Genomic DNA, 26,024 nt, shown 5'->3' on the forward strand with positions numbered 1-26,024 from the left:
TGTTGTCAAAGGATATTTAAAGGAGTATCTTTATGAAATATAACGTGACATCACTGATAATTCAAATTTGTTTTAATTTGGAACAGGTGATTTAAGACCTTTTGTGCCTTGTATTATTTTTCATTAAGCGTCATCTTACATCTTCTAATGTACAAAAAAAGGAAAAGAAAATACATTAATTTTGTTAAATGTTAATTATTTTAAAATTAAAATTAGCCTTATATAAGCCTTAAACATTCTAAAATGTGCTAACATGCTTACTCTATCTCTCGCTCTCTCTTACTGTGTGTGTGTATATATATATATATATGTTAAACTTTTAAAAATTATTTTAGCCATAGATTGTCTATTTAGTATCTCTATCACCAAGTTTCTTTGACAGCAAGAAAACTAGATAATTGATATCCCAAATAGAAATAAATCACTGTTTTAAAGGGACAGTAAACGTACAGAATAATGTTATAGAATTCTGCCCATAGTGCAGAATTATTTAACATTATCTTAGCAGTAACTTCAGAAATTAAAAGCTCTGCCAGTTTTTTTAGTGTAAAGTTGGACTCCACTCCAGGCTCTACTGAGCAGGTCTTGGATTTCCAAAGTGCTTTGCAGGCTAATCACAGCATGCCCAATTGCGCTATTGGACTAAATTTAGCGTGCTCCTGCTCTGGTCTAGTAGCGGGAGCGAGCTACATTCAGTCCAATTGTGCGATCAGGCGAGCTGTGACTAGCCAGCAAGCCTGCAAAACGCTTTGGAAATCCAAGACCCGCTTAGTAGAGCCTGGAGCGGAGTCCAACTTTACACTAAAAAAACTGTCAATGCTTTTAATTTATGAAGTTACCACTAAGATAACATTATATAATTGTACAACAAAGAAGGTAATCTGGATTATACATATAGGGCCAAATTACAAGTGAAGCGCTAAATATCGCTTTAATGAAAGCGATATTGGCGCTCCACTGTGTAATACAAGTTCACAGCAATGCAAATGCGACCTAACATTTGCATCGCTGGGAAGCATTGCACAAGAGCATGCTTCCATAGGCTCCTATGAGAGCCTCGTTCTGATGCCGTCAGAGATGGCAGCGAAGAGGGTACGTCACACAGCGATGGAAGCAAATATAAATATATGTATATACTGATATACACATATTAACACATAAATATATACAGTATATGTATATAAACATATACACATATGTTTACTAGGAACACACAGTTCCCATAGACCACAATGTAAAGGCACTTTTCAGTGCCATTTTTTTTCTAACACCCCACAACCACCAACTTTAACCCTAAAATACTGCCTAGTGCAGTAATTTTAGTAAAAAATAAAAATTCTGCCATCTTTATTGTTTAATAAACTACACTAGACAGTATTTCTTTCCTAAGATATGGTGAGTCCACAGAATCATCAATTACTAGTGGGAATATCACTCCTGGCCAGCAGGAGGAGGCAAAGAGCACCACAGAAAAGCTGCTATTTTTGGCCACACAGGCAAGGATACATTTTGCGCCCCCCCCCCCCCCAAATTACATACCATTGCTGTTATTTACAAAATGTTACAAAGATGTATTTAAAAAAAGAAAATATAATTTCCCATTACCCCATAAAATAAAACATGGTATATGGATATAGAAGGAAGCTCTGGTATTTATCTGCAGGATAAAATTCTATATGTAAATAGATTTGTAGGATAAATAGGATATGCAGGTGAAACTAATAGAAATACGTGTGCATAGATGGAACGAGCAAGGGATAACCTGGTGTGATGTATCTGTGTAAAAAGACTGGGGCTAAATTAAAGTGTCCCCTACAGCTTTTAGTGTCAGTGAGCAGTGAGAGGTCTGTGTCCCTGGACTCCCTTCCTCTCCTGCCTGTGTTGGGATCTGTGATACTGGCAGGATGACCTGGTTGAGTCTCATGGACTATCATATGTAGGTAGGTACTTGACCTCCTTGTAGCTGGGCAGCTGCAGGAAAACCGGCGAAGCAATGATATGCAGCTCGTGCTCTGACAGATGCCGGACACTGTCTATGAGAGAGTCCTGAGAGCTGGTTTCATTGAGCAGCCCCGGGCCATCCTGACTGCACTGCTGTTGGCGCTGAGTGTACCTGCACGGGCTGGGGCAAATCATGCGCTGGTGGAAGTAGCCGATGGCTAAGAGCACCACCAGCAGTAAAAGCAGTCCGGATATCTTTCTGACAAACCAGCCCACGTTGTCCAGGAAAGTGTGGAAGGGCAGCTTGCAGCATTTGATCTCCGTGTGGCCAACGATGACATTGCCAAATACACAGCAGCCTTCCTTCTCCCCGCAGAGCAGATCCCCACAGCTCCAGCCAGCTTAGCATTAGGGCATAGTGTAAGGGTTAGGATTAGCATCAGGGTTAGTCTGTGGCTTCAGACTTCACTGCTAAACACTATTGACAAAAAAAACTCTCTGCTAAGAGGCTGCCATTGCAACCCGGTACTCACAGTCATCAGTGGTCACAGAGGAGAGCTGAGTGGTTGAGGAGCGCCAGAGCGGGGGGGGACACGCACGCTAAGTACTGGTCCTGTCTTGAGCAAGAGGTGGGTCATGGTTGATGGTTGACAGAGTCAGAGGCCCAGATTTTAGGGACCGGATGGAGGAGGAGGCGGAGCTTACCGGCACTGACTACTGTGGCACCTAAGAGGCGGTGCTGGCGCTGCACTGCTGCTGCCTGCTGGGAGACGGAGTCCACTCCTAAGTGACGGATCTCTAGGGTCCAGTGGCTGCAAATGGTTTATGCAACCTTTTGGACCCTGGAAGTTCGCCACTGATGTAAAAAAAAAAAAAAATATATAAAACACTGGCTGCTCTGAGTCTGACATTTTGCGCCCCACTGCTGGTGCACTCTAAGGCAGTTGCCTAGATTGCCTATATGCAAGCGCCGGGCCTGAGTCTTTCTGTATTTCCACAGGTCCATGTGAGGGATTGCATCCTCTCAAACCAGGTGAGCTGTCCTGCTGCCGGACAGATAAATAATGAGGTAATTGCCAGTTTTATTTTTCTATGTAGCAGGGACAAATGTGGCACTTATTCTGCTGAAACGCTGCAGGGGGACGTTTTTTTAGTATTCCTGTCAGGGAGCAGGTTTTTATGGCAGTTTTTGCAGGCACTGTTAGTGGAGTAGTTATTTATTTTATTTATGGCTCAGTGATGATCCGTTTTTAGTTACAGATTGCGTACTTTTTTGCGGGGGTTTTATTGTTTGTTTTTAAGCTTGTTTTTCAAGAAAGTTGTTTTAAAAAAAAGAAAGAAAAAAAATGGCTTTTTCGTCAGCTGTAGGACCGCCCCTTTTAGGGAGGTTCTGATTCTGTGATGTCAGAGTTTTTTTGGCGCTTTTTTCACTTCCTGTACAGCTCTGCTGTTTAGAAGGCTTCTTGCTGTTTTTGCTTCTCTGGAAATCCGGATTGTAAACGGGATCGTTTTTTTTCTCAGTTTGCTGTGGGCAGGACAGGTAGGGCACCTCAGTAATTCTGCTGAGGTGTAGAGTGTTTCCTGGGGTATGTTTTCTTGATTTGGTTCATGCAGTTAAGGCAGTTATTCGTACTAGTTAGGTTTTCTTCCTAAGTGGTTTCGGATAGATATTTTAATCAGATAATTGTTGTTCCTTCTGTGTTTTTATCTTTCTTCTCATAAGGAACATTTGTTGCACAACTTTGATGTTGTGCATGCTTTTATTTTCTATCTACAGGCGACTAAGGATTGTCGCCAGTTTGCTGCTTGTTTCTCTGGGAAACATAAAGGTCAGAGAGCTTCAGCTACTTCTCTTTCTCTTTGGTTGAGTAGTATAATGCATTTGGTTTATGAGACTACTGGACAGCAGCCTCCTGAGAGAATTTCAGCTCATTTCACTAGGGCTGTCCCTTCTTCTTGGGCTTTCAAGAAGGAAGTTTCTGTAGATCTTTCTACCTTTAAATGCTCTTTGAAGACTTTTCTGTTCAGAGAAGCCTACCACCCAACTCAATAATATTCCTTTTACCTAACAACATTTCCCTCCTCTAACTCTGCATTAACATCTTTCTCAATCTTGCAGTCCTCACCTCATGTTTCTCAACCTCCTACCCTTCTAGATTGTAAGTTCCCACGGGAATAGGGCCCTCGATTCCTCCTGTATGTGTTTGTAAATTCTGTCCTGTCTCTTAGTCTTAGAAGTTTTATACTATTGTTTTATTTAAATGATCTGTATCCATGGACAGCGCTGTGGAATATGATGGCGCTTCATAAATAAAGTATAATAATAATAATAATAGAACAGATTTGCAAGGCTGCAACTTGGTCCTCTCTGCATACTTTTTCCAAATTTTATATTTTTGTCTCAGCTGAGGCTTCTTTTGGGAGAAAGGTTCTTCATGCAGTGGTGCCTTCTGTTTAGGTTACCTGTCTTGTCCGATCATGTCCGTCCGACTGTTAATAAATCGCCCCCTATATGTCACACCGTCTGAACTGGACTTAGCATAGAAGTATAGATCTTACAATGACATATTCAAAGTGAAGATTCGCCTGAGAACAAAAGCCAGATGTTTTTTAAAAAAATATTAGTTGTTTAAATATTATGAAATAAATATTAAAATTAAAAGTATAAAAAAAATGTCATTGTCCATAAAGCATGTTGTAGCCTATAGCAGTATTTCTCATTTCCAGTCCTCAGGTAAGTATTTCATGAAACACAGGTGAAATAATCATCTGATCAGTAATCATGGTCTCACCCTTTAAAAATAGAAGTTAAAAGTGTCTTAAAATCACATGCTTTATCTGAATCATGCAAGTTTAATTTTGACTTTCCTATCCTTTTAATATTAATTTAAATATTTTACAATCCAGTATTCTTCACATAGCAGAATGTTTTCTTTATTAATAAATATATATATATATATATATATATATATATATATATATATAATGGTATTCTAGTACAATATATATCTATATTTAGTACAATATATATATTTATATATAGATAGATATATATGAGAGAGAGAGAGAGAGACATATACAGATGTATATACAGTATACAGAACATTGGAATGCGAAACATTTACAGTAATTACACAGTAAAACACCTTAATAAATATTGCATAAATATGTTTTTACATGTTTTCATCTACTTAACTGTGAAGGGCTCCAATGCACTTCTATATATGTGTACATATGTATTCATGTTTATATATATATATATATATATATATATATGTATATATATATATATATATAACAAATCAATCCAAAGAGAGCACTCGCCGTGGTTCAAATAGTGTTTATTCCATAGTGTAAACGTTTTCTGGGAGTGACCCTGTCATCAGACAAGTGCAAAAAAGAAGTGATTGATGTCTCAGCGGTCGCTTCCAGTTTTCGGATGGGCGTTCTCCCGCGGGAGCTGGCGGCATACAGGCATCCTCCTTTTAAATAGTATCACTTGGTAAGTACACATGTTCTTTTTTCCACTTGTCTGATGACGGGGTCACTCCCCGAAAATGTTTACACTATGGAATAAACACTATTTGAACCACGGCGAGGGCCCAGTCTGGATGAGAGGTATAGTATTGTAATGTTGGAATGTTATTTTGGTATATTAGAATTGTATTGGCTAATTTCATAGTCTTAAGAGGTGTTGAGAAGGCAATTTTTTGCAGCATTGGGAAACAAGTTTGAAGTATGTGTAATAACATGTAGCCAGGAAGCCTCATCCCATGCAGTCTGGATGAGAGATTGGAAATTCTATTTTGATATATTAGAATTGTATTCTTGAGCTTAGCTTGGCTAAATTTCATAGAGTTAGGACCAGTCTTATGTGGGACACCTTGTAAGTGGTGACTGGCTGAGCAGAATATAGCCATATTGTGTGATTAAGATCCCATCTTTATTTTTTATTTTTTTTAAATTATGAAATATTAAGAAGGCAATTTTTGCAGCATAAAGGAAAAAAGTTAAAATATGTGAAATAATTTGTGGTCTCATGTGTCTTGAGGTGCGCCAATACCTGCTCTTATTATATATATATATATGTCTGTAAATACATATATACACATATAAATACATATGTACACACACACACACACACATATATATATATATATATATATATATATATATATATATTTATATGCACACACATACATATTTAGACATGTATATATATCTCTATGTTAAAGCATTTTGCAGTTCTTTTTTTTCTAACAGCTTTTTTTGGAATTTATATTTGATGTGTTTTGTGAGACTTTTTTTTCACAAAACGTTAACCAGAGCTTTGAGGACACGCTATCCCGATGCGCGTTAACTTCAATTTTGCTCAAGCGATCGTGTTTACTTGTAATACGAGCGCTACACCCAACGCGTACAAATAGCCGAGATAAACTCCTTATCGTTTGCGCGTAACTGTTAGCGCGCCACTCATAATCTGGCCCTTATGGTTTAATGAGGGAAGAGAAGTATGGAGCATTGTATATATATATGTTTGGTACAGTATAACATTGCTATGTTCATTTCATTGTTTATATTTGTTTAAAAATATATGATCTATATTTACATTCAAAAATTATATGTAATCAGTATTTATTTCACATCAGTATACCAAAATTATTTTACTTGCTTTTATAAATGCTAATATGCTATGCTAGAATTGTAACATGAAGGTAAGTTTCTGAGAAAAGCAGAAACAGTTTCACAAAGCAAATTCTAGAGCATATTCACAGTTTTGGTGGCACAACTAGCTCATTTTTTGGAAAACAATAGAAATCTTGCATAGGCGATTCATCACGTTTTATTTAGCATTTCCATGGTTTCATTTGACAAGCGCTGGTCTTACATGATGTAATTCAGCAAACAGTAAGCTTCTTTTTCCTCACACCATAAATCTCTTCTATATGGTGCCAGGATATTTCTTATCTTGATTAACCATATCTGTTCTCTGTTTTACATTCTGCTGGCTATTTCACTACAGGACATTAGTAATAGAACTTGCCAGATGGAATCTTTATATTCAGGATATTGGTACACTGTGTCTCTGAGACTGCTTCCGTTGTCATGTTTGATATTTCTAAGGTTAATTTTACATGTAGTCCTTGGAAACTCTGTAAAAGTTCTCGTTACATTGCAGAGTATACCATTTTTTCAGTACTTCAAGACCCTGAAAGTTCCAATTTAAAAAATATTTCACAACCTTCTGCTTTTTGGGTAAAATTTGTGCTTGTCCCATAGTCCCTAGGAGGACAAAAAGCAACTTCTGTAACCTGTAATTGCTTAAACTGAAATAGCTGCTTTAGGCAATTTGCAGCATTCTGAACATTTTCGGACATTCTAGGGAGCGTGGGATAAAGTACAATGTTGATACAAATTCTTGATGCCATTTTATTATCATGTTATATGGAACCTAGTAGTAATATAGCAGAACATTCAATCACCTTCTCCTCTTCCATCTCACAGTTTAAAAGTACATTAAAATGTAACTTCCCATAAAATGTTAAAAATGCATAGTAAATCAATGTTGCTTTGCGACTTCTCTTGTAATTTAACAGAAAATGGGTTTCTTTTTTCACTGTTTTGTTGCAGGAAATAATGCAGACTTTCGATGTTGCTGTCAGGGTCAGCTACTTATAAAAAGCAGCAGCAGTGTGTACTTCACACACACACACATTTTTGTTTTTTAAAAGCAGATGTTTGGTACAAGCTGCACCTTAGACTATAATGGAAGCATTCACCTGGCTTCATAGTCACACAGAAATGCAGGAAATAATAATGTGTACTGTCCCTTTAGACTGACTGCTTATGCTATCTGGCCATTTAATCTTGCACAATTAAGGCTGTGACACACTGCAAGCGATGCGGCGCGAGGCGAAGCAGCTGCTTCGCTCCGCGTCACATCACTTCTGAAGTTCAGCTATTTCATCTCTGATCACTCAGCTACGCGACCTGACGCAGCAGAGTGATCAGAGATGAAAAGGCAGGACACACTGAGCGCGCACATCCGCATCTACACGCTGCACGCCGCTCCACTTGCAGTGTGTCACAACATTAAGGTTGCGACACACTGCAAGCGGAGCAGCGTGTAGATTCGGCTGTGCGCGCTCAGTGTGTCCTGTCTTTTTATCTCTGAGCACTCTGCTGCATCAGGTCGCATAGCTGAGCGCTCACAGATGAAATATTTGAACCTCAAAAGCGATGCAACGCGGTACAAAGCAGTTGCTTCGCCTCGCACCGCTCTGCTTGCAGTGTGTCAGAGCCTTTAAGCTTCACAGAAGTGATATGTAGCTGTTGTACTCTAGTTGTCTCTTTAATGTGTTGTCTTACTGTTGTTTTTTGGAGGACCTTGTTTAGAACTAGTGTTCCTGCAGGCAACAATGAGAAGTAAACATTTTGATGACTACATATTATATACATTGTACAATATCCAATAAAATACAATCTATTTGTAGGAATAAAGTTGCATAATATTCTAAAGCATGGGTGACCAACTGGCAGCCCAAGAGACACATGCTGCCTTTGGTTATAGTTCTTGCAGCCCCCGGGGAAAACAAAGCTAACATTGTCTGCCATTGTTTTGTGGCCCCAGAAAAAGTAAAATTAAAGATGTGTGCTTTGGGGTGATCATAACTCAAAAACCTCTCTGGAGGTAAGATATCAGACACGGGGTACCTTACCTAAATCTTGCCCTGTACCACATTTTTAGGTAATATATTTTTTGTTTGGTTAATAGCCACTCATTTATATGTGGCCCTTAAGATTTCTAAAATATTGATTAGCAGGTCCCATGCTGCCCCAATAGGCCATCCCTGTTCTAAAGTGTGCTATACTATATTACCGTATATCATATACTTTTCAGCGGTATGTTAAAGGGACAGTAAACCTTAAAAATAATGTTATATAATTCTGCACATAGTGCAGAATTATATAACATTATTTAGGTGCTATAGCTATAAATTCCTTTTTTACCTTTTAATTTGTTAAAAATATGGCGCTTTTACAGACCCGCTCTCTGCTGAGCGGGTCTGTTATATTTAGTCAGCGCATCGGGCCAGCTGTATAGTCACAGCCCGGCCCGACTGCGCCATAGCACTAAGTGCAGCTCGCTCCTGTGACAGGAGCAAGCTGCACTTAGTGCTATGGCACGGTCGGGCCGGGCTGTGACTATACAGATGGCCCGATGCGCTGACTAAATATAACAGACCCGCTCAGCAGAGAGCAGAGAGCGGGTCTGTAAAAGCGCCATATTTTTAACAAATTAAAAGGTAAAAAAGGAATTTATAGCTATAGCACCTAAATAATGTTATATAATTCTGCACTATGTGCAGAATTATATAACATTATTTTTAAGGTTTACTGTCCCTTTAAGTGGCACATATAGAGAGGCCTTATGCCAACTATATTGAGCATGCCGGGTAACAGAAATTCTCATTAACCTTGTGGATTTTGTCTGCATCTATTTTGGTCGACACTATGGAGGGAACTCTTACAGGTTTGGATGTGTCTCCTTTACTAGATCAGGGACAGGGTTCTATTAATACTTCAAGTGGTGTCTGCATTCATCTGTGAGAGAGAGAAGCCCAATGACTCAAGAAATGCTTAGCCTGAGGTGGAAGATATTCTGCTCTGCAGTTAAAGGGACAGTCTAGGCCAAAATAAACTTTCATGATTCAGATAGAGCATGTAATTTTAAACAATTTTCCAATTTACTTTTATCACCAATTTTGCTTTGTTCTCTTGGTATTCTTAACTGAAAGCTTAACCTAGGAGGTTCATATGCTAATTTCTTAGACCTTGAAGCCCACCTCTTTCAGATTGCATTTTAACAGTTTTTCACCACTAGAGGGTGTTAGTTCACATATTTCATATAGATAATACTGTGCTTGTGCACGTGAAGTAATCTGGGAGCTGGCACTGATTGGCTAGACTGCAAGTCTGTCAAAAGAACTGAAAAAAGGGGCAGGTTGGAGAGGCTTAGATACAAGATAATCACAGAGGTTAAAAGTATATTATTATAACTGTGTAGGTTATGCAAAACTGGGAAATGGGTAATAAAGGGATTATCTATCTTTTAAAACAATAAAAATTCTGGTGTAGACTGTCCCTTTAATATTCAGTGTCAGCCCAGAGGATCTCAAGAGCTTTAGTCTTTCAGACCTGATATAGGTTGTAAGATATAACATATCTCATCTATGATCCAGCTAAAGTGTTGTTTCAAAATTTTTTATTTGCCATTATGAACTTGATGACAACAATAGACTGAAATCCTTATGAGATAAACTCTTACGTATATTAGCTATGACAGTTGCACACTCCTAGATGAAGGCATTAGGTGATAACTTATAGGGCTCCTTGTACTAAGCAGCGTGAGCTACTTTTGAGCAGGTTTGGATATGTGAGCCTGCTTCCCGCAATAAAAGAAGCGGCAATCATCAGACCGCTGCTTCTTACACTCTGTCACCTCTAATCACCCTGAACACGCTCACGTGTGGTGATTGACAGGCCCTTCTCTTGCATGATTGGTCATGCAAGGGGATGGCATTACACACTCAAGTGTAATGGTACATACGGTCAGCGGACATACAGGGTCCGTTGCCAGCTGTTCTGAAGTTGTGGGGACAGGTTCTCAAGTTGAGAACCTGGTCGACATAGCCCTTAGTACATAGGGCCCTAGGTGTCTCTCTTCCTTATATGCATAATTAGATTAAGTCTGGGTCCCAACATGCCTTCTTATGACAGCTAGGGCTTACTTAGGAAATCTTAACACTGTTTGGGTCTCTTTTGGATCTCCACTGCTTTGTCATACATTTACTGTATCTGATATAATACAAAACTTACATCCTATATGGTTTGCCTAATACTAATCAACTGAAATTCTTGGTAGCTATTTTCTGCGCTGATTATGGAAGGATACGTGTAGAATTATTTATGATAAATGTCATATATTTTAATAATCTTTACCGTTAAGATTTCTGTTATGAAACATTTTTTATTTATCTATTTTAGGTTAAATTCTGAATACAATTAGCATAATGAGGACTCTGAGACATAATTCAGGTTATATTGATGTATAATGAGTCATATTAGTTATATGTACAGTTTTTGGTTTTATAGCAAAGTACAGAATAAACTCTCTTAAATCATTGCTATATTCATCTGGTTCCAAATCAGCTATTAATGCACTTTTTTTTTATTCTTTCTTCAATTCAATCATAATTACACTCTTTAATAATAAAATATACATTATAATAGCATGGGGCTGTTGAGTACTTGACTTCTGAGAAATTATTTAAAGTACATTTCTATATCAATAATTTTTGCAGAAATATAAAAGTGAAAAAATTAGTTATAACCGATGCTTACTGGCAATTTTACTTTGCATATTTAGCTATAATTTATTGCAAGGCCCTAAACTTTATGAGCTTTTAAATAGTGTACAATATTCTATTTTAAAAAAAAAAAAATGTTAGAATAACTGTTTTCCAATAAAACACACACACACATATACATGTGTGTGTATGTGTGTATATATATATATATATATATATATATATATATATATACACATACATACATACAATGCCTTGCAAAAGTATTCACCCCCCCCCCCCCCTTGGCATTTTTCGTGTTTTGTTGCCTCACAACCTGGAATTAATATGGATTGTTTGAGGATTTGCATCATTTAATTTACAGAACATGCCCACAACTTTTGAAGATTTTTTTTTTTATTTTTTTTTATTGTGAAGCAAACTACTAATAGGACAAAATAACAGAAAAAGTCAATGTGCATAACTATTCACTCCCCTAAAGTCAATACTTTGTAGAGCCACATTTTACGGCAATCACACATCCAAGTCGCTTTGGATAAGTCTCTATGAGTTTGCCACATCTTACCACTGGGATTTTTGTCCATTCCACCTTGCAAAACTGCTCCAGCTCCTTGAAGTTGGATGGTTTGCGCTTGTGAACAGCAATCTTTAAGTCTGACCACAGATTTTCTATTGGATTGAGGTCTGGGCTTTGACTAGGCCATTTCCAACACATTTACATGTTTCCCCTTAAACCACTCAAGTGTTGCTTTAGCAGTGTGTTTGGGTTCATTGTCCTGCTGGAAGGTGAACCTCCATCCTAGCCTCAAATTACGCCCAGAGTAGTACAGGTTTTGCTCAAGAATATCCCTGTATTTAGCACCATCCATCTTTCCCTCAACTCTGACCAGTTTCCCAATCCCGGCTGCTGAAAAACATCCCCACAGCATGATGCTGCCATGTTTCATTGTGGGAATGGTGTTATTTGGGCGATTTGATGTGTTGGGTTTGCGCCAGACATAGCGTTTTCTTTGGCCGAAAAGTTCAATTTTCGTCTCATCAGACCAGAGCACCGTCCTCCATACATTTTGGGAGTCTCCCAAATGCCTTTTCGCAAACTCAAAATGTGCCGTTATTTTTTTGCTGAAAGTAATGGCTTTCTTCTGGCCACTCTGCCATAAAGCCCAACTCTATGGAGCGTACGGCTTATTGTCGTCCTATGTAGATACTCCAGTCTCTGCTGTGGAACTCTACAGCTCCTCCAGGGTTACCCTAGGTCTCTGTGCTGCCTCTCTGATTAATGCCCTCCTTGCCTGGTCCGTCAGTTTTGGTGGGCGGCCGTCTCTTGGCAGGTTTGCTGTTGTGCCATGTTCTTTCCATTTGGTTATGATAGATTTGATGGTCCTCCTGGGCAGGGCCGCCACTAGAAATTTTGGGGCCCCTGACTTAACCATTGATTAGGCCCCCCCCCCTCCTTTGACATGTGCAATTTTTGACCAAGTGACTAAAACGTATATGCACTTTATTCTTAAGTGTCTATTTAAACTTGGAAATGTTGTAAAGGTAGTAACATACACTGAAACACACACACACACACACTCACACATAAGGATTCACATATAGACACTCTAACAAACACGCAAAGAAACTCAGACACAGACACCCAAACAGACACTTAGCACTTGTTTACATTGACCTGACAAGTAATGAGATAAACTACAGTTTTGTAAAAAAAAATGGGATTTAGAAAACAAAATATGGAGGTCTGATTATCTTTTTGTAAAGGAAGATGCCAACTAAATGATGACAACAGCATGCAGTGGCTGAAAGGAAGGGCCCTGAACTGCCTAAACAATAATTTAAAGGTTAAATGGTAGATTGGTGACTTCCGGAAAGGTCTCATTAGTCTCAAAGTCTGTAGAAAGATGTGAATAATCAGTAGTAAGGTTAACATGTCCTAAAAAGGAACAGACAATGGACACACACACACAAACTCAAACTTGCACATACACCCAAGGAGACACCAACAGAGACAGCCTCAGAAAACACACAAAGACATACATACACATACACCCTCACAGAGGCATCCACAGAAAACAGACATACACACCCACCCTCACAGAGGCATCCAGAGAAAATACATAAAGACAAACACACACCCACCCTCAGAGACACCCATAGAAAAAGCTCAGACATATGCACACACCCTCACAGACATCCACAGAAAATGCACAAATACATATACACCCACCCTCACAGAGATACCAACAGAAAAAAAATACATACACACTCATAGAGACACAAACCAAAGCACAAAGACATAAACACAGACACCCACAGAAACACTCACAGGAGGAAACATTTATGCACCTTGCATCACCTAAATCAACAGTGTAGGACATGCATGATAAAAAAAATGCAGACATTAAGAGATCACTTTTTAAAGAATCATATTTGTAAATGTGTAAACAAAAATAATTCTGTGAATTCAAAATTGTACATTAATGATCTGGGTAGATGGCTAGATGAAGAAAAGTACTTTTAAAAGGTTGAAATATGTTTGTTTGATATTTTCCCCAACCAAGAGCACCACTTCAAATATAGAGTACAAATGTTCCCATCTGTCAGATGTACTTGTGGATTTTGAAAATGCTGTACTCTATATGGTCTTAGTGGAACCATAAGCCGTGGTACTCATACCATTTGATCTGGTTAAATGCAGGATTTAAGCTTGTTGGTATGCATTTCAAAATTAAGTCAGCTGTAGAGTAAACTGAACAGTTTTAAGTTAACCTATCTCATTTCAAACACTGAGCAATCTTAGTCTGAGAGTGTAACATGTTATGCAGATGTAAAAATCTTAGATAAAATGCCTCCTTGTATTTGGAAAGTCCTTGCATAAAGGGGCAGTAAACTGGAATGTAATATATATCATTTGTGTATTGAGGAGGAAACATTTCTGCATGGTTTTAAATATAGAATTTCTACAGCATTGTCAAATAATCATAAATACACTGCTGTTAAAAAATGTGTTTTTATGGACCCCTGGCCCCACCATACAACTACTACCACACTGAAGTTACAATCTTAAATTGCACAAAGAAATAAAAAACATTTGCTAAGTAATTCCTACCTCCTCTGCGAATGAAAGTGATCTGCCGTCTGACTCAGGCACACACTCTACTAACAAAGTGCCAAGTCTGTCTCACACTGTGCATAGTGGTTTAGTGCACACTCAGAAATCCTCTCAAATGCTAATACTTTACTCCTTGTAATAACATTTCCCATGATAAATTAGCACTCTGCTGTAGTACCCACTGGTGGCTGCCAAAATTTAAAATAAAAAAATTATTTCTTGCCTCATGGGGCCCCCCTAGCCCATTGGGCCCCTGACAGGAGTCACCCCTGTCACCCCCTGATGGCGGCCCTGCTCCTGGGGATCATCAAAGATTTGGATATTTTTTTTATAACCTAACCCTGACTTGTACTTCTCAACAACATTGTCCCTTACTTGTTTGGAGAGCTCCTTGGTCTTCATGGCAGTGTTTGGTTAGTGGTGCCACTTGCTTAGGTGTTGCAGCCTCTGGGGCCTTTAAAAAAAAGGTGTGTATATGTAATGACAGATCATGTGACACTTAGATTGCACACAGAGGGATATCATTTCACTAATTATGTGACTTCTGAAGGTAATTGGTTCCACCAGAGCTTTTTATGGGCATCATAACAAAGGGGGTGAATACATACGCACATGCCAATTTTCTGTTTTCTATTTCTAAAAAATAGTTGTATGTATACATTTCTCCAACATTGGTGTGTCCGGTCCACGGCGTCATCCATTACTTGTGGGATATTCTCCTCCCCTACAGGGAAAGGCAAGGAGAGCACACAGCAAGAGCTGTCCATATAGCTCCCCCACTGGCTCCGCCCCCCAGTCATTCTCCTTGCCGCTCTGAACAAGTAGCATCTCCACGGGGATGGTGAGGAGTTTGTGGTGTTAGTTGTAGTTTTTTATTTCTTCTATCAAGAGTTTGTTATTTTAAAATAGTGCTGGTATGTACTATTTACTCTGAAACAGAAAGAGATGAAGAGTTCTGTTTAAAAGAGGAGTATGATTTTAGCAGCAGTAACTAAAATCAATTGCTGTTCCCACACAGGACTGTTGAGATGAGAGAACTTCAGTTGGGGGGAACAGTTTGCAGACTTTTCTGCTCAAGGTATGACTAGCCATTTTCTAACAAGACTGTGTAAAGCTGGAAGGCTGTCTTTTTTCCCTCATGGGGATCGGTAAGCCATTGTCTTAGACTTAGAAAGAATAAAGGGCTTATTATGGGCTATTAACTGGTGGACACTTTTAAGGGCTAAATCGATTGTTTATTTAAGTTTTTATTTAAAGTTTGAAGTGGATTTCACACTTTTATTATTTGGGGAACGTTTTTTATCGCCAGGCACTAGTTAAGACACCTTCCCAGTCAGGAAGGGCCTTTCACTGTATTAGGCAGAGCCTCATTTTCGCGCCATTATTGCACAGTTTCTTTTAAGTACAGTGCATGCACATGCATGTGAGAGGGTCTGGTGTCCACTGAAAAAGTTCCTAGAAGGCTTGAAATACCCCCCTGGGATAGTTGAAGTCACAACAAGGCTGTGGCTGGGACTGTAGTGGGGTTAAAATTGCAAACGGCTCCGGTTTCCACATTTTAAGGGTTAACATCTTGAAAATTGGGGTGCAATACTTTGAATGCATTAAGAAAATTTGGTAAAGATTGGATAATTCCTTCATAGTTTTTCACATATTCAGTAATAAAGTGTGCCCTGTTTAACATTTAAAGAGACAGTAACGGTTTTGTTTTAGAACGGTTTTTGTACTTTATTAACCAGTTTAAGCCTGTTTAACATGTCTGTACCTTCTGATAGATCATGTTCTGTATGTATGGAAGCCAATGTGGTTCCCCCTTCAAATATATGTGATAATTGTGCCATAGCGTCCAAACACAGTAAGGACAGTATTGTCACAAATAGTAAGGTTGCCCAGGATGATTCCTCAGATGAAGGAAGTAGAGATAGTTCTACATCTTCTCCTTCTGTGTCTATACCAGTTATGCCCGCGCAGGCGACCCCTAGTATTTCTAGCGCACCAATGCTTGTTACTATGCAACAATTGACGGGAGTAATGGATAACTCCATAGCTAATATTTTATCCAAAATGCCAGCATTTCAGAGAAAGCGCGATTGCTCTGTTTTAAACACTGTAGAGCAGGAGGGCGCTGATGATAATTTTTCTGTCATACCCTCACACCAGTCTGAAGTGGCAGTGAGGGAGGGTTTCTCAGATGGAGAAATTTCTGATACAGGAAGAATTTCTCAGCAGGCAGAACCTGATGTTGTGACATTTAAATTTAAATCAGAGCATCTCCGTGCATTACTTAAGGAGGTGCTATCTACTCTGGATGATTGTGACAATCTGGTCATCCCAGAAAACTTGTGCAAGATGGACAAGTTCCTAGAGGTCCCGGTGCACCCTGATGCCTTTCCGATACCTAAACGGGTGGCGGACATAGTGAATAAGGAGTGGGAGAAGCCAGGCATACCTTTTTGTCCCTCCTCCTATATTTAAGAAATTGTTCCCTATGGTCGACCACAGGAAGGACATATGGCAAACAGTCCCTAAGGTCGAGGGGGCGGTTTCTACACTAGCCAAACGCACGACCATTCCCATTGAGGACAATTGTGTTTTCAAAGATCCTATGGATAAAAAATTGGAGGGTTTGCTTAAAAAGATTTTTGTACAGCAAGGTTACCTCCTTCAACCTATTTCGTGCATTATTCCTGTCACTACAGCGGCGTGGTTCTGGTTCGAGGAACTGGAAAAGTCGCACAGTAGGGAGACTCCGTATGGGGAAGGTATGGACAGAATTCACGCACTTAAGTTAGCTAATTCCTTTATTTTAGACGCCGCTTTGCAGTTAGCGAGATTAGCGGCGAAAAATTCAGGGTTTGCAATTGTGGCGCGCAGAGCGCTCTGGCTAAAGTCTTGGTCGGCGGATGTATCTTCCAAGACAAAATTGCTTAATATCCCTTTCAAAGGTAAGACCCTTTTTGGGCCAGAATTGAAAGAAATTATTTCAGACATCACTGGGGGGAAAGGGCCATGCCCTTCCACAGGATAGGCCTTTCAAGGCTAAGAATAAGTCCAATTTTCGTTCCTTTCGCAATTTCAGGAACGGACCGGCTTCTAACTCGGCAGCCTCTAGATAAGAGGGTAACGCTTCCCAGACTAAACCAGCTTGGAAACCAATGCAAGGCTGGAATAAGGGTAAACAGGCCAAGAAGCCTGCTGCTGCTACCAAGACAGCATGAAGGGGTAGCCCCCGATCCGGGACCGGATCTAGTAGGGGACAGACTCTCTCTCTTTGCTCAGGCTTGGGCAAGAGATGTTCAGGATCCCTGGACACTAGAAATAGTCTCTCAGGGTTATCTTCTAGAATTCAAGGAACTACCCCCAAGGGGAAGGTTCCACATTTCTCACTTATCTTCAAACCAAATAAGTAGACAGGCATTCTTACATTGTGTAGAAGACCTGTTAAAGATGGGAGTGATACACCCAGTTCCAACTGTGGAACAAGGTCAGGGGTTTTTACTCAAATCTGTTTGTAGTTCCCAAAGAAGAGGGAACTTTCAGACCAATTCTGGATTTAAAAATTCTAAACAAATTTCTCAGAGTTCCATCGTTCAAAATGGAAACCATTCGAACAATTTTACCTACAATCCAGGAGGGTCAATATATGACTACCGTGGATTTAAAGGATGTGTATCTACATATTCCTATCCACAAAGATCATCATCAGTTCCTAAGGTTCGCCTTTCTGGACAAACATTATCAGTTCGTGGCTCTCCCATTCGGACTAGCCACTGCTCCCAGAATTTTCACAAAGGTGCTCGGGTCCCTTCTAGTGGTTCTAAGACCAAGGGGCATTGCAGTGGCACCTTATCTGGACGACATTCTAATTCAAGCGTCGTCTCTTTCCAAGGCAAAGGCTCATACAGACATTGTTCTAGCCTTTCTCAGATCTCATGGGTGGAAGGTGAACGTAGAAAAGAGTTCCCTGTCTCCGTCGACAAGAGTTCCCTTTTTGGGAACAATAATAGATTCTTTTGAAATGAAGATCTTCCTGACAGAAGTCAGAAAGTCAAAGCTTCTAAACGCTTGTCAAGTTCTTCTCTCTATTCTGCAGCCTTCCATAGCTCAGTGCATGGAAGTAGTAGGGTTGATGGTTGCAGCAATGGACATAGTTCCTTTGACCATTACAACTGTGCATGCTCCAGTAGACAGGATCACCTGTCTCAGGGAATGAGTTTCTGCAGACCAAAGTGGGTCATTGTCACGACCGACGCCAGTCTATCAGGCTGGGGCACGGTCTGGGATTCCCTGAAAACTCTGGGTTTATGGTCTCGGGAAGAGTCTCTTCTCCCGATCGACATCCTGGAACTGAGAGCGATATTCAATGCTCTCCGGGCTTGGCCTCATCTAGCGAAGGCCGGATACATAAGATTCCAGTCAGATAACATGACGACTGTAGCTTACATCAACCATCAGGGAGGAACAAGGAGTTCCTTGGCGATGAGAGAGGTATCCAAGATCATCAAATGGGCGGAGGATCACTCCTGCCACCTATCTGCAATCCACATCCCAGGAGTAGACAACTGGGAGGCGAATTATCTGAGTCGTCAGATTTTCTATCCGGGGGAGTGGGAACTCCACCCGGAGGTGTTTGCCCAGTTGACTCAATTATGGGGCATTCCAGACATGGATCTGATGGCGTCTCGTCAGAACTTCAAGGTTCCTTGCTACGGTCCAGATCCAGGGATCCCAAGGCCACTCTAGTGGATGCATTAGTGGCGCCTTGGTCGTTCAACCTAGCTTATGCGTTTCCACCGTTCCCTCTCCTTCCCAGGCTTGTAGCCAGGATCAAAAAGGAGAAGGCCTCGGTGATTCTGATAGCTCCTGCGTGGCCGCGCAGGACTTGGTATGCAGACCTTGGTGAATATGTCATCGGCTCCACCATGGAAGCTACCTTTGAGACAGGATCTTCTAGTACAAGGTCCATTCGAACATCCAAATCTAATTTCTCTGCAGCTGACTGCTTGGAAATTGAACGTTTGATTTTATCCAAGCGTGGGTTTTCAGATTCAGTGATAGATCCAGAAAACCTGTGTCTAGAAAGATTTACCATAAAATATGGAAAAGATATATCTGTTGGTGTGAATCCAAGGGATTCTCCTGGAGTAAGATTAAAATTCCTAAGATCCTCTCCTTTCTCCAAGAAGGTTTGGATAAGGGATTGTCAGCGAGTTCTCTAAAAGGACAGTTTTCTGCTTTATCTGTCTTGTTATACAAACGACTGGCAGCTGTGCCAGAGGTACAAGCTTTTGTACAGGCTTTGGTCAGAATCAAACCTGTTTACAGACCCTTGACTCCTCCTTGGAGTCTAAATTTAGTTCTTTCAGTTCTTCAGGGGGTTCCGTTTTGAACCCTTACATTCCATAGATATCAAGTTGCTATCTTGGAAAGTTCTGTTTTGGTTGCTATTTCTTCTGCTAGAAGAGTTTCTGGATTATCTGCTTTGCAGTGTGATCCACCCTATCTGGTGTTCCATTCAGATAAGGTTATTTTGCGTACCAAGCCTGGTTTTCTTCCAAAAGTTGTTTCCAACAAGAATATTAACCAGGAAATAGTTGTTCCTTCTCTGTGCCCGAATCCAGTTTCAAAGAAGGAACGTTTGTTACACAATTTAGATGTAGTCCGTGCTTTAAAGTTCTATTTAGAAGAAACAAAGAATTTTAGACAAACCTCATCCTTGTTTGTCGTTTACTCTGGTAAGAGGAGAGGACAAAAAGCTATTTCTACCTCTCTTTCTTTCTGGCTGAAAAGCATTATCCGATTGGCTTATGAGACTGCCAGACGGCAGCCTCCTGAACGAATCACAGCTCACTCCACTAGGGCTGTGGCTTCCACATGGGCCTTCAAGAACGAGGCTTCTGTTAATCAGATATGTAAGGCAGCGACTTGGTCTTCTCTGCACACTTTTGCCAAATTTTACAAATTTGATATTTTTGCTTCTTCAGAGGCTGTTTTTGGGAGAAAGGTTTTGCAAGCCGTGGTGCCTTCTGTTTAGGTAACCTGATTTGCTCCCTCCCTTCATCCGTGTCCTAAAGCTTTGGTATTGGTTCCCACAAGTAATGGATGACGCCGTGGACCGGACACACCAATGTTGGAGAAAACAGAATTTATGCTTACCTGATAAATTACTTTCTCCAACAGTGTGTCCGGTCCACGGCCCGCCCTGGTTTTTTAATCAGGTTTGAAAATTTTTTCTTTTTCTTTATACACTACAGTCACCACGGCACCCTATAGTTTCTCCTTTTTCTCCTAACCGTCGGTCGAATGACTGGGGGGCGGAGCCAGAGGGGGAGCTATATGGACAGCTCTTGCTGTGTGCTCTCCTTGCCTTTCCCTGTAGGGGAGGAGAATACCCCACAGGTAATGGATGACGCCGTGGACCGGACACACCGTTGGAGAAAGTAATTTATCAGGTAAGCATAAATTCTGTTTTTTCTCATTTCACTTCACCAACTTAGACTATTGTGTTCTGATCCATCACATAAAATTCAGATTAATAAAACATTGAACGTAAGGCTGTAATGTAACAAAATAGGTAAAAAGTCAAGGGGTGAATACTTTTGCAAGGCGTTGTACATATACACATACATACATACATACATACATACATATATATATATATATATATATATATATATATATATATATATACATATACATACAGTACACATATATACACACATATACATACACACATATATATATAATATATAATAGTGCTAAGCAGAAAAGTGCATCAGCTCTTTTACTTTTTTTTAGCCGTATAGATGTTATACAGTAGCTCTAGAAAAACAAAAACATTATTAACCCTTTAACTGCTAAGCTATTTACACCCGTGTGCTGAGCTGTTTTGCTGTTTTTAGATGCTGCTCACATTTAGGCCAACTGTAGGTCATTTCTTTTTTTCAGGAGATCCAGCAGATTTAAACTATACCATTATTATGTATACTGTATATCTTGACAGGTAAGACATTTTAATAAAGAAGGTTATAAACAATAGTGTGTGTGTGTTTTCCCCTAAACTCTATAGTAAAAATAAGGGATTATCCTCCTATATAATAAGGACCTTTCGGTATAGTTATGTAAATTTGATCTGCACATAGGGACTCCCCTGAGCTTCTGTGCAAATAAATAGACATCAGTGTTGAATAAAAAACCCTCAATCCAGCTCCCTTAAAGGGACATTAAACACTAAATACATGCTAGATAGAATGATGCATTCAAAGAAAAGATTAGTCCATGACTAACATGTAGATTTATTTTTTAAAGTTTCATTAGTTGTTTAAAAAGTGACAAAATAAGTGTAAAGTTTTAGTGTCTATAAAACACTGGGAGCTGCCATGTTGTAACTTGTGTTACCTTCTCTGCTGTGGCCAATTAGGGACAGTTATAAATAGGTCACTAGAGTGTGCAGCCAATGGTTGTGCTTAACAGTGTTCTGCACTTCCATTTCTAACAGGAACTGAAAAGCTCACAATTTCAGAATGGAATTACAGGAAAATAGGACAAAATAAATAATGAAAGTATATTGCAGAGTTGTTTTATTATATGTTAAAGTGAAATTAGAGGCGCCCTCATGTACTGGCTATTATTAGATTGCCAGTGTTAATGTGCTATGTGCTACAATAAAGTAATGATTGTAGAACTTGTCACTAATTGTTTTGATATATAACAATGCAATGAATGATGTAACAAGCAAAATAACAACCTACATATATAAATATAAATTGTTAGACTCAAAAGATAATGTTGTAATAAAGTATACTACAATGAATTGACTATCTCTCTATCAGTAAAACAAAAGATAGTCCACACTCTAAGAGGTATTTTGAAAATCTCCAGGCAGCAGACTCATTCCAGATAGGTGTTGGCAATCACAGGTTCTGTTCAAAAAGAGAAAAGAGAAGAGGCGCCAAATGGTGTGTATCGTTTAAAATTCAGCAGGCCATGCCCCCAATAAAAACTACTTACAAAATTTCCAGCACTTGAGAAAGTGCCACAAATGCCTTCTGAACTGTTAGCAGCCGTCCAGCTAGCTGAATTGTATCAGTACTGCTTCAATATTGTGCTGTGTGAGACAAAAAACACAAAAGTGCCACAATAGTGTGTATCAGTGTGATCACTTACAAAAGCGCAAAAATTGAAATGTACTCACAGGATATAGGGCACTTGAGAAGTGCCACAAAGACCTCCTGGACACTTGTCAGCTGTCCAGCTCACTGATTTCACCGATATCCTCTGGGTTCAATTGTTCAGGTCACAAAAGGCTCCAATAAAGCACCTTGGGATATACCTGCAACTCAGTGTGCTAATACGTGCATATATGGCTAGCAATATTAAATGCCAAAAAATGCCGTGCTACTTGTACTTGTGTAATAAAAAGATATTTATTAAAAACAATGTTACACTACGCGTTTCCCGGTTTCTAAGACCGCTTCCTCAGGTGTGACACCTCACCTTCCTCAGGTGAAATCAGTGAGCTGGACAGCTGACAAGTGTCCAGGAGGTCTTTGTGGCACTTCTCAAGTGCCCTATATCCTGTGAGTACATTTCAATTTTTGCGCTTTTGTAAGTGATCACACTGATACACACTATTGTGGCACTTTTGTGTTTTTTGTCTCACACAGCACAATATTGAAGCAGTACTGATACAATTCAGCTAGCTGGACGGCTGCTAACAGTTCAGAAGGCATTTGTGGCACTTCTCAAGTGCTGGAAATTTTGTAAGTAGTTTTTATTTGGGGGCATGGCTTGCTGAATTTTAAACGATACACACCATTTGGCGCCTCTTCTCTTTTCTCTTTTTGTTTTATTATATACAATTTATCATTTTATATTACCATCTCAAAGTGTTTAATGTCCCTTTAAAGGGACAATGAACCCAAATTTTTTCTTTTGTGATTCAGATAGAGCATGCAATTTTGAATATATATATATAACATGCTTTCGTTAATAGAGCATGCAATTTTAAGCAACTTTCTAATTTACTCCTATTATCAATTTTTCTTTGTTCTCTTGCTATCTTTATTTGAAAAAGAAGGCATCTAAGCTTTTTTTTTTTATTCAGAACTCTGGACAGCACTTTTTTATTGGTGGATGAATTTATCCACCATTCAGCAAGGACAACCCAGGTTGTTCACCAAAAATGGGCCGGCATCTAAACATAAGTTCTTGCATTTCAAATAAAGATACCAAGAGAATGAAGAAAATTTGATAATAGGAGTAAATTAGAAAGTTGCTTAAAATGTCATGCTCTATCTGAATCATGAAAGAAAAAATTTGGGTTCAGTGTCCCTTGAAAGTGATGGTAAATTTTAGATAATATCTTTCACTTTCTATGAAGCCTATTGGATGTTTAGCTTAGTCGCTAACTTTTTAAACCTTCAATATAACTGTTAGTAAGAGATCACAATGTTTTAAAAAATATCTCTTAATGTTCTTTGCTCCTCCCATCTCCCACTTCCTGCTTCGATATCGCCTTAGACTAGAGAGCGGTCCCACCCGCTCCCTACGTCACAACTCAAGGCTCGCTCCCGTGAGACCAGCTTTGCACATGCGCAAACAAATGCCAACGTCACCTTGTAATAAACATCACAAGATTCAGCATCTACTATTGTGAATCAAAGACGTAAATTAGCGGTTACGGGAGCGCGCATGATGAATGAGAAAATCACGCATGCTCAGTTTATTTAGTGGTTGTATGTCATAGAGTAACGGCCGCCTAACGGCCTAATTTTCAACTGGTTGAAATAAAAATGTGACTGCTGTGTAAAAACAAAACAAAAAAGAAATAAGCTGCATATATGACGATTAAAAATGTAGTTTATAAAGCTTATAACATTGTTTAGATATGGGGTGGGGGGGGAATGATGAATTAAAATTATATTTATTTAATTGAGTATAATAGTTGATAGCAAATAGCGTAACTTTACCTTCACTTTAAGTAGGTGATCACTGTTGAATACAAACCCCTCAATCCAGCTCCCTTAAGCCCTGTGTTCCTGACACTTCTGGGTTTCCTCAGCTTGGTGACGTCACCACATGTCATTAGCAGTTAAAGGGTTAAAGATACATTCATCATATAATTTATGATGTATAGGGAAGAGGACTATTTCAAGATTTTGCATGAAAAGGTGAAGTTTAAAGATGTTTATTTTGAAACTAACCTGAAATGTATGTTTGTACAATACTCGTTCGCAGGATAGATTTTCACTGGCTCCTACTACTCTAGTGAAAGAATGATATGCGCCCAACAGGTATCTTTTTTTTTTAGCAAAGAAAACATGCATTAAAAAAATAATACACTTTACACTTTTTAACAAAGAAAAATGTAATACCTCTTTAACTGCTAATCTTTTACTTTTTACCCCCAACCATGTGGAAATGAGTCCTGGGGTGCCAACATCGTGCTTGCAGAACTATAATCCCCAGCATCCTTTGGGCTAGTAGGGCTAGAGTATACACAATTCGGACAGCTCACTTCACAAAGTAACTGGGGGTTCTAAGATGTGAACATACACTTGTTGCTTTGGTAGTATGGGATATTTATCATTCCATACCCCTTGTGCATGGTAACTGATGAAAAAACAGTCACAATGTGACAAATATATTTCAGTTTACTGTACAAAATGTGGTTTGTTTGGTGATTTGAAGAACTTCATTATGGTACATGGCTGTCATCGATGTGTTTTAATAATGGTGAATAAAGAGAACTTGCTTCATGCTTGCACTAATATAAGCTCTGTTTTCACTGCATTTTACAGACATTTGGCTGGATAGCAATTTCCTGCCCTCAAAAGTTACTAGGCTTGGATTTATAGATAGTTCATATAATCGTATTGATTATGAATAGTAAAGCAAAAGATTACAGGCCCATAATTGTATGTGATAAGCAAATAGAAGAGGATAACCTTCAGGGAATACTCTCTGTGGACCACATCTTCATAAAAAGGTACTGCAGTTAACATTAGGAGGTTAAGAAATGTAGTGCATGTGCACTTTAACAGGATTATGAGTTTTCTTGTATCCACCCCTAACTTAAACACAGCAATCGTTTTGTTATTTTAAAAATGACATTATAATCCCCATGATTTACTAATGACTTTGCTAAAACCGCCATTGCTATTCCAGTTCATATGACATTTTGAAGCTTGGTGATTCCTGTGATGAATCGGGTGACACACACGTTAGAAAGTGACAGCTGTCAGATTCCTAGGCATCTGACATAAGAGTCACTGTTAATGGAGGTGACGTGTTCTGTCTCTAGAAGGAATGTAGATGACCTACCTTTGCATTGTCAGTCGCTGCCAGGACAACAAGACGCTGTGACAGCTGTACACGCATTTGCCTGCCAGTCAGCTGGAAGAGAGACAATTGAGAGTGGTTGACTACTTCATTAGTTAGAGAACTGCAAATTTAGGGTTTTCACAAACAAATTGAAACAGACAAGAGGTTAATTATTGGGTGGTATTGCCTCTGTATTGTCAATATTCTGGGATTTCTAGCTGCTTAGCCACTTATTTGTTTCTTTCAGTGGAACAAAAGGACGAACAAACTAC

At 39.3% G+C, this 26,024-nt stretch overlaps 1 protein-coding gene and 1 pseudogene across 1 annotated transcript in view; one reads left to right on the forward strand and one right to left on the reverse strand.

Moving 5' to 3' along the window:
- The window catches only part of LOC128645442 (rap guanine nucleotide exchange factor 4-like), a 388,555-nt gene that overhangs the window by 34,300 nt on the left and 328,231 nt on the right, over nt 1–26,024 (forward strand). The window lies entirely within an intron of this gene.
- Nucleotides 1,796–7,049, reverse strand: LOC128658514 (uncharacterized membrane protein C3orf80 homolog; annotated as a pseudogene).

This window comes from Bombina bombina, chromosome 1 (genome assembly GCF_027579735.1).
Source record: "Bombina bombina isolate aBomBom1 chromosome 1, aBomBom1.pri, whole genome shotgun sequence".
Taxonomy (NCBI): domain Eukaryota; kingdom Metazoa; phylum Chordata; class Amphibia; order Anura; family Bombinatoridae; genus Bombina; species Bombina bombina.